General features: G+C 38.6%; 1 pseudogene; it reads left to right on the forward strand.

The window, feature by feature from the left end:
• Positions 1 to 2399: 2399 nt before the first annotated feature.
• LOC148742936 (uncharacterized) lies at positions 2400 to 4998 on the forward strand (annotated as a pseudogene).
• The last annotated feature ends 4865 nt before the right edge of the window (positions 4999 to 9863 follow it).

The raw sequence follows: 9863 nt of genomic DNA on the forward strand, positions 1-9863 counted from the left end.
TTTTTAAGATGAGGTCGGGAGGCTGTCTTTGACGGCTGTTTAATGATTTTCTTAGCAGTAAACGTCTGTAAACATCAGATCGTAGGTGCTCGCGCGAGCACACGCAATTATCAGCAGTAGCTAAAACAGATCATGAGCAAATGTCGATCTTAGAGAATCCAGATTTTTAAAACGCGCGTGGAAATTGCTAAACTCACGAAAGCTATTGCATGAAAACAAGTCCGGTGACCCCTTCTTTTTATTGTTCCAATATGATAATAACGTCGAAGGAATCATCAGAAAAAAAAACTAGAAAATTCTACGGAAGGAAATTCGTGATGTGTGAAAATTGTCCTTTTTGTAGATTTTCTGAAATTCCGCTCTGTAGAATTTTTTAAAAATCTTTGTGCATTTTCCTTTTCAAGTGCCAAAAGCAATCACTGAAAAAAATCAGGGGGTCACCGGGTTAGTTTTCGAATTATTTAAGCCGCAAGCTAAAAAATGCGTCTGAATAAGCCCATGAAAGTGTTGCCATGGAAACTGCTAGTTACGAAATGACACTTATTTTTGGATAACCAATGATTATGTAATTCAACCCCGTAAAAGTGTTCAACTGGCCTTAGTCAGTCTTTCTGTTGTATTCTTTCAAAGTTACAAACCATCAAAAAGATGAAAACCGGTACGAGCCACCTTAAGGTAATTTCCTTGTTTTGCACTGCGCCACCGTTTCTGCGCACAACATTGCGACATCCAAGGAGGCGGCCGTTCTTCCCGCTAGCGTGAGAAGGACAAGGGCCGCTTTTGCAAAGCGAAAGCTTTTAATCGCAATAAGGATGCCGCAAATTGGCTGAAAGCTTCCTGGTCTGCTCTTGAAAAACAAGAAAATGAAAAGAACGTGCGTGATCCGGATGTCTGCAGTGGATTTCCACTTCGCGGCCGTCGAGTTGTAGAATTAGATGTCCTCGCTGAGGCTTTGGATTGAGGCTCTGAAGCCTGTGGAACAGCTCTGCTGCTCTCCGACTGCATAAAAGAAACAGTGTCTGGGCTAGGATCACTACTCTACATATGCTGTTCAAACTATGAGTGTGGGGAGACAAATATCGGTCGAACAAACAAAACCCACCGTAGTACCGGAACAACGCGAGGGAGACCAATCTTTAATGTAAATACGAAGCTTGCTGCAGGTTTGTTTACATTTAACGTTGCTAAAAATATTGTTTTCCAGCATCCATTTAACATCTAGCCAATTTCTTGATATGTTCAATGGACATATTTATAGGGATGCTACACGCAGGAATAGGTCCTGCCCACGTAAACGAGTTGTTGTCATCCATTAATATACCATCACTTGGAGAGTCCACGCTGAAGGCTCGCGAGAGGGAAGTAGGGCCCAAAATTGAAAAGTTGGCAAAGGAATCATGTCTGGAAAGTTTAGAAAGCGAAAGAAACCTGTGGAAAGATGATAGTGAAAAGGAAAATGTGGAGACAGGAGCGTCATATGACATAGGATGGCAAAAAAGGGGAAAAGCCCACGACAGCCTAACAGGTACACTGCGAATTCTACATTTGAAAGAATTGAAAAGGGGGCATTTGGATATGCGTTTTCATAGAAAGCTGCTATTTTTTCTCCGGATTATTCTTTAGCTTACTGACAGTTCTCGTGTCAGCTAATAGTCAAAGTCAATTAAACAAATGAATAAAATATATCCTTACTTTCACCACTAGGTGTTGGCTCCATGGTTGGCCTAAAACCTGGCAAGGTGAGTTGCTATGGTTCAAGGTCAAAAGGTAATGTATATACATATATTTCGTCTACTAGCACCTTGTTGTAAACAACAAGAGCTATGTTTTTCTTTCAATTTGACCAAAAAAGTACAGAATCATTCGACATATGACCTCACCCATATTTGCCTCCTCTTGAAAGTGTTACCCAGGACCTTTACTCACAATGTCTTTTGTAAAGGTGTGCAACATGTGAAACTGCCAGCAGACAGTCAAAAAACCCTTGCGTACATGACTGCAGGCTCAACTGGGAAGGCTCATCAAAAGCTATGGAAGCTGATGTTTGTGTTGATCTAGTCAAAAGGTAATTACTAACCAGGTATGTAAGAGTAAAAATAAAAAATAAAATAACAATTATAATAATAGTTGTTAACATGTTAAATTCACATTTTATTGCTGCAAAGAGAGACTTGTGGAATCTGTTCATATGATATCAGTGTTACAGTAATGACACTTGAGCCATAAACAGTGGAAAGTCTTACAATACCTTACACCCTTGGTAATAAGGATTCAAAATTTGACAAGAAAGCAAACATGAAAATGCAGAAAAGAAAATACTTTAAGGTAATGCCTTGTTGTAGTTTGAATGCCCTCACTTTTTATGGCAAAAAAATTAATTTTTGTGGTTTTACTCTGCTTAACAGTTGTGGAGAAAAAATGTAGTTGTATCTGTTCTTGTTGGGGATGATGACTCGTCCACCATAAGCAAAGTGAGGAAAAATGTTGAGCATGAGGTTGAAAAATGGTCAGACATAGTCCATGCTGAAAGATCCTTAGGTAGCTCACTATACAGTATCAAGACCCAAAACAAAGCCTGACAGATATGGTGATACAGTATTTCCAGCGATGCTTTGGTTACGCACTAAAGCAGAGTAAGGATGATGAAGAAGGTGTGCAAAATGGTCTGAAGTCTATTGTGCCCCATGCTTATGGTGACCATTCTTCCTGTGGCAACTGGTGTGGCTACTTAAAAAATTCTGCATCCTACAAACACAGAGGCCCTCCCCATGGCAAGGATCTGATGGACAAAAGCTTGAGGCAGTCCCTGGAAAAGATCCTAGAAGTAAGTACACTGTACATGTATGGTGGCACAGCTCGCTCCTCACAAATTCCCAATTCTCACCATGTTACGTGTAGTAGAGGAACACAACTCTTAGAAAATAGTGTTAGTGCTTATGATTGTACTCTAATTAATAACTGCAAGGGATAAAGTTATAAGTGTTAGGGGACTATCAACCTCTTTCTCAGTTTCACAAGCTTTTATGAGATACCAAATTTTAGTGAAGAAAAATCATTTGTTTCTTCAATTTAGATTTATGCTTCAAATGCCAAGAAGCTAGCTGGTCAAACCAGGTAAATGAAGCACTCAATAACACTATAGGAAGCAAAGCTCCAAAGATCAGACACTACAGATCTAGTGAAAGCAATGACTCCTGGTGTTGCATGTGCTGTTGGCCAAAAGAACTCAGGTCAATCTAGTGATTCTTAGGTGAGCAGATATAATATTATGAGCATTTTGTACACTTCCCAATTTGTGAGATCCATAATTTGAACATTACACATTATCCACCATGTCCAGTGTTGTACTACCAGTACTTTGCATATCATAAGTCACAAAAGAAAAAAAATAAATAAATAAAACATCACTATATTATAATTTAGAATATGGTTTTCACTAAGACTGGTGAATTTCTCCTAGGCTTTTATGAAGACACAACTATCTCCAGGTTCCATTTCTTTAAAGTTTGGAATGAAAATGGACAAGAAAACTCTAAGTTTGAAAGAGAAACAGAAAAAAGAGAGTTCAAGAAGAAAAGAATTGAGAAGAAAGAGAAGCAGTTGAAAAAGACAAAACAGCTTGAGAACATAGAAGGACAACAGTATAGTTGTGGATTGGGCTTTGATGGACACGATGCTGCTCAGGAAATTCCAGTACCACCTGCAGCCTCAAAGATTGAGAAAGTATCATTAACCAAAGACTACCATCAAATCATATTTGATTTAGAAACATCTAGATGGGGTAATTAGCTTAGTTTGCAGGGTGGAGTTTAGCAAAAAAGTAACAAAGGGAATATAACGATGTTTGTCTTAGCAGGGTATTTCTGAATTGCACATTAGAGAATAATTATATTTAATGATGAAATTGTTTTTCTATTTTGCTAGATTGCTGAATACTCATCCTGATAATTTGCATCATATAGATTCCTTTGTTTTTTTCATGCCCTGTTCTTAAAGAAAAGAGGTGAGATGCAAATTAGCAGGACAGGTATTCAGAAATCACTCCTATTTTTATTTTAGATATACTCTGCATAGATGCACTAAGCTTTTTCATTACATTTTTCTTTGTAATGTCTTTATAATTACAATATCGGATTACAATATCGTAAAACAGGTAATGATGCTGAAATCCTACAAATTGCAGCAACAGATGGTAAAGATGAGTTCTCTATTTATATGAAGCCTTGTAATGTAATATCACCAGAAGCATCTGCTGTGAACAAACTTACCCTCCAAAGAGGAATACTGTTTTATGATGGGAAGCCAATCACTGATGCCATTGCAACTGATGTGGCCCTGAAGACCTTCATTGAAAATTGAAAATCAAGAATGCCTTGCATTTTAGTTGTACACAATTGCAAATCCTTCTATGCCAGGTTCTTGGTGCAAGCAGCAGAGAAAAATGGAGTCATGGATGACTTAGTCAAAACAGTTTCTGGCTTTACAGACTCTCTTCCAGCATTCAGGGAATTACTTCCTGAGAGGAAATCCCATAGCCAAGAAAACCTTGTACAAGAGCTTCTCTGTAAATCCTATGAAGCTCACAATGCTCTTGCAGATGTGCAAACACTCTATATACCAACTGTTACAAAAGCACAGCTTTAAAGTTTCATGGGTGGCATCCTATCAGAAGCTCTTAAAAGAAAAGAAACTTCTGGTTAATACCCTGCAGCCATTAGTTAGAGAGTAATACATTTCAGCCTCAATGGCCATTAAGTGTACAAGCTCAGGTTTGGGTCTCCCTCACCTACAAGTGGTATTCCAAAGAGGCAAGGAAGAAGGGGTGAGGCAAGTTCTGATGGAGAGGTTTGACAACAAACCCAGAGTCTCCTCAAACAAGCGGGTGCTGGCACAAATATATCAGTACTCTATAGATAATGCAAATTAAGATTGTGATTTGTGTAATTCGTGTTTTGAAATAATTTTTGCATGGAAAATGTGGTAGTCAGAATGAGGACCAGTGAGACATTGAAGTGTGGTTTTGAAGTATAAAAAGCACATTTTAAGGTTCAGTTTGTATTTTTCAGAGTAGACTACACTGTACTGTATATATGACTTTTACATATTTCATATTTCCACCGTGAGTTTTTGCTTATTAATTACGTGATTACTTATTTAATACATTGTTCATTTTGAGGGCCTCACTGAAAACCGCTATGCCGAGCTGGGCTCCAATTCACTCTTTAAATATTTTTTAATTAAAAACTCCCGTTAGAGTGATGGGTGAAAAATTTCCCATTTTGCTGTGTATAGAAACCAAACAAGAAAACATACGAAGAATAGGAATCAACAGTCTTTTCTTCAAGTTTCTCTGTCAAGTCTTTATTGCCCCAAAGCAAAAAATATCGAACCCCAGCTGACTGGAATTAAAACGCTAGCGCTACAAAACAGTTTCAACTAAGGGTTTATAGCTTAAAAATCTCATGAAATCTTGACTTACCTAATCTTTGTTACTTTTTCACGCTTTCCAAGTATGAATTTCTGTGTTGGCGATATCAAACACATAAAAACAACCGAAAACAAGCTTAGTATCGGGTGCATACTTCGAACGTGATAGGCACTATTTGTGTCTCGTCCCAGTCCCCACCGTGCAAGCCCTCCATCCTGATTGATCCTGACTACGATCTCAAAACCACGTCCACCTGTCACGGCAGTTTGTGAGGAGACAAGCACTGTGACACCCGATTTTTTTTTTTCAGGTATTTGCTATGAACAGTCTAATAAAGAAAATGTTTAAAGAAGAAAAAAGTTTGATAGTGGAACTTGATTTTTTCGGAAAATAGTTCTGTACTTGGTGTATTTTGGCCTATGCGGAGACTTAAAGGTCACCACGAAACTGTCCGAAAAAGTGCAAAATCCCCACAACCAGGCAATCAAAAACAGCTAAAAAGAAGCAATGCTACTTATTTTAATAAAAGAAGCTTTAATTTCAAAATAAGATTTTGTGTCTTTCAAGTTACCAAGGCTAAACTCTGTATGAAGGTGATTCGAATCTTTAATGCACAACCAGTAAAAATACCCCATTTTAAGAGGGTCTCAATGGGGTGCTGGCTTTTACGGTTATCGGCTAAAGTTTTGGCTCTTTTACGGCTATCGGTTAATTTTTTACAGTTACGGTTAACAAAAAAGTTAAAAATTAATTTCTTTGGTCCCAAAAGGTTAAATATTAATAAACCTGTGTTTTTCTAATCTTTAAAGCAAAATAAAGGTGTTATGGTCATCTCAGGCTTAAATGAGTTATTCTTTTGAAAAAAATTAATATTTGATAAATCATACCACTTCTAATATTATTTTACGCATAGAATTGTGAACTACGAAAAAGGATTCAATACAAGGCCATACACAACTTAACTTACGTAATGCATTCTTACATTTACTTGTAGGAGTGGTGACCTATTTGTCACATTTCCGTGACTCTTAGACTCACATTTCAAAGTGTCGGAGCCAAGCTGTGAAGTACGGCTTTGAAGATCTTTGAATATGAGATTTTTCGATCTCATTTTCTTAAAATGACATGTGGTCTTTGTTTTAAACCGAAAAAAAAAGTTTAAGCTATTGCCAGGGAACTAACATTTCTTTTGTGAGGGATGAAAATGATCATTCCTTATAGCAGTTCATTATAAAAATAAATAAACTTTCTGTGAATGTCAGAGGCGTTTTTTGCAGCTTCGGGTATCTGTTGTTAACATGAATCAATAATGGATCTGCAAATAGGCATCCAGTTATTAAAAAAAAACAAAAACAAAAACAAAAAACAAATTTCAGGGTCCAGTGTTTTTTACGATAGCGAAGGACTGTTGAGAACGACTGTCTGCAGCAGCTTACAAATTGACAATGTTTTACCGGCAACTTTACTTTATTAGTATTTCCCAAGGGGCTTTTCAATACTTAAGGTTTGGGCAAAGTTTTCAACTTTGCCGGCAAAAGAACCACAGAGAATTTGAAACCACAACCGGAAAGCAAACTTTTGGTTTCAACTATCAGGGTCGCACTAGGTGAAAGAAATGTCAGTGATGACACTTCGATAAACCATACACACGTTTATCGACGTGCTATGGGGAGAGAGCAGTGAGCTGAAAAAGGAAAACAAACGTTAAAAAAATGCGTCCCGTTGAAGCATTATTAATTACGATCACGGTGATGCTTATTCTTCTTATTCAATTAAATCACGAGCCCTTTTTTGTCTTTCGTATGATCTATGAAAGATGGGTTAACGCCTGTTTAACTGTTTTGACTGCCGCTATGATGAGAGCGAGAAATCGACGTCAGCGAAGATTACTTCGAGCGCCATATGCCTGGTCAGTTCCGCGACCAGTCGAGTCGTTTGCTGTTTACTGACAAGCGATGATAGTTACCGCTGTGATAGCTATTGTTTAGCCGGAGTCTTCCGAAATCTACTGCCCCACCCAAGCACTACGGCGTCTTTGATGTTTTGGCCGGTTTTCAAAGTTTTTGCGAACTGGAAAAGTTAAGGTCGCATTAGGCAATGTGCTCCGATGACAGATTTTTACACCAAAGTGACCACATTCACACCAAACTTTGCCAAGTGCGACCCATGCCTTAGTGATCAACAGTAAGCGTTTTGCAAACAGTGAAATCTCTGCTAGTTGCTTTGCTCAGGTATTTCAAGCTCGCGATCTCCTGAAAATAATAAATATTAATCCTCAGTAAGAAAACCAGTCTTTCGCTATCGAAACAATTAGCTCCCCAAACATGTGGGGAGCTAATGTAGTTTCTGCAATCTGCAAGATAAAAGAGCCGCAAAAATTTCTTTCCACGCGGCATCCTAGTAGTCACGTACAAAATTCATAACTTTAAGAGTACTTACTGTTCAGCTCGCTTTTACTATCTGAGTCGAGCAACAGGGGTAGTTCCAGATCTAGCTGCTGCTGGATCGATAAAGAATAATTTTCTATCTTGCCGCTGATTTTGGCGAGGCGGTAAAGTCTAAGGTCAAATTTCCTAAGACCAAATTTCCTGGCTTGCTCGTTAAGACCAAGAAAGTCAATAACGTTTTTCTTGAACGCTGAAAGTGTCCGATGCTCTCTTGGACTTTGAGTCTTGCCTTGTATCTTTCGCTTGGCCTTTCCTCACCCGTTCGATAAAAACTAACAACAGCTTTCAATACCGACATCGTTCAACTCACATGCACACTGGGTGAAGAAATTGGAGATCTAAAAACAAAAAGCTGTCAACTTGTCCTACAAAACGCAGGCCAAGTGAGGTCAAGGGAGACTACCGGGGATCCTTGAAACGAGCTTGGCCTATAAACGTATGAACTACATGTACGACATGTACGGAGTCGAAGTCAGCAAAATAAGAATTGAAACAGGTCATAAGTAAGTTTAGCAGCTTCCTTAAAATTAAGAAATTTAGGTAACAATTTTTTTTTACGGTTACCTCTTTTGACCCCATTTACGGCTAACGGTTAAAATTTTTCAATTTTTACGGCTATCGACTAAATTTTTGGCCATTTTACGCCTATCGGTTAACCCCATTAAGACCCTCTTTTAAGAGCCTGCTGTCGCGTAAACAAGCACGGTGACCCCATTTTTTTTAATGAAATTTTGTAGTGTTTATATCATGAATGTTAATTAAACCAAGTTTCAAAAAAAGTTTGAAAGTAGAACAATTCTAAGGGAATTACCTTAAGTCACTTTAGGTCGACTTAAATCGCCTAAAGTTGCAATGTTCTTTTTGCCGAATTTGCTTAAGTCGCCTTAAGCAAATGACTCACGCTCATGACAATATGGCGGACGGTCACGTTTTTAGAGCTCTTAGATACTGGATCATTCTGCTTTATTTCTACGTTTGTTTCTCTGGTGCACTCCTTCCCAAGACTAATCCTGACTTCGATATATCTGGTGATACTCTTCTCTTCATTTCTCACGGTCTGACGACAGTGAAAATTCAACATTTTAACCATCGGTCACCGAGCTCGCAACATGCAAAGAATCTCCAGCTGCCGAATTCAAGACTTCTACTCCTTGGATGCCGTTTTACGATTAATTCCTCTCTTTCCTTACTACTTATTCGTCTCGCAAATGATGTTGAACTTCAACCTGGTCCTGTTGGCTCCTCTAGTTCACATGACATCCTGTCTGATCTTCGGGATTTGTCAACGAAAAATGGGCTTAAAATTATTCATCAAAATATCAGAGGCCTCGTGGCGAATAAGGATAGTCTATGCCAAATGATCGATGATTCCAAGCATATAGACATCATATCCCTCAGTGAGACTCATCTATCGGACAGTGAAGAGGCTCAAGTTCAACTGGATGGCTATACGTTCATTAATAGACCGAGGAAAACAGGCAAAGGTGGAGGTGTGGGAGTTTATATCTCCTCTTCTGTCCCCTTTCATAGAAGACTAGACCTGGAACGCGATGGGATCGAATGTATCTGGATAGAAATTCTATTTCCAAAATCTAAGGGTATCCTTATTGGTTTTATTTATCGCCCCCCGAGTTCTTCAAAGCATCTTTGTGCAGATTTTGAAAATAAACTGGAGTCGATGCTTTCTGCTGTATCATCTGAAAACAAAGAATGCATTTTGACAGGCGATATCAACTGCAATTATTTGGTAAGCTCAGACAACAAAGAACTGAAGGCAAAGCTATTGTCTTTTGGCCTTAAACAGCTAATCAAGGATCCCACGAGGGTAACGCAAGATTCAAAAACACTGCTAGATGTGATTTACACAAGTCGCCCTCAGAATGTTTATAGTGTTAAAACCATTCCCGCCGGCTTAAGTGACCATGATATGATTGGTTGTGTCCGGAAGCTGCATAACCATAAATTCCAGCCAAGAACCATCACCTGTC

This window comes from Stylophora pistillata, chromosome 1, assembly GCF_964205215.1.
Source record: "Stylophora pistillata chromosome 1, jaStyPist1.2, whole genome shotgun sequence".
In the NCBI taxonomy this organism is placed as follows: Eukaryota; Metazoa; Cnidaria; class Anthozoa; order Scleractinia; family Pocilloporidae; genus Stylophora; species Stylophora pistillata.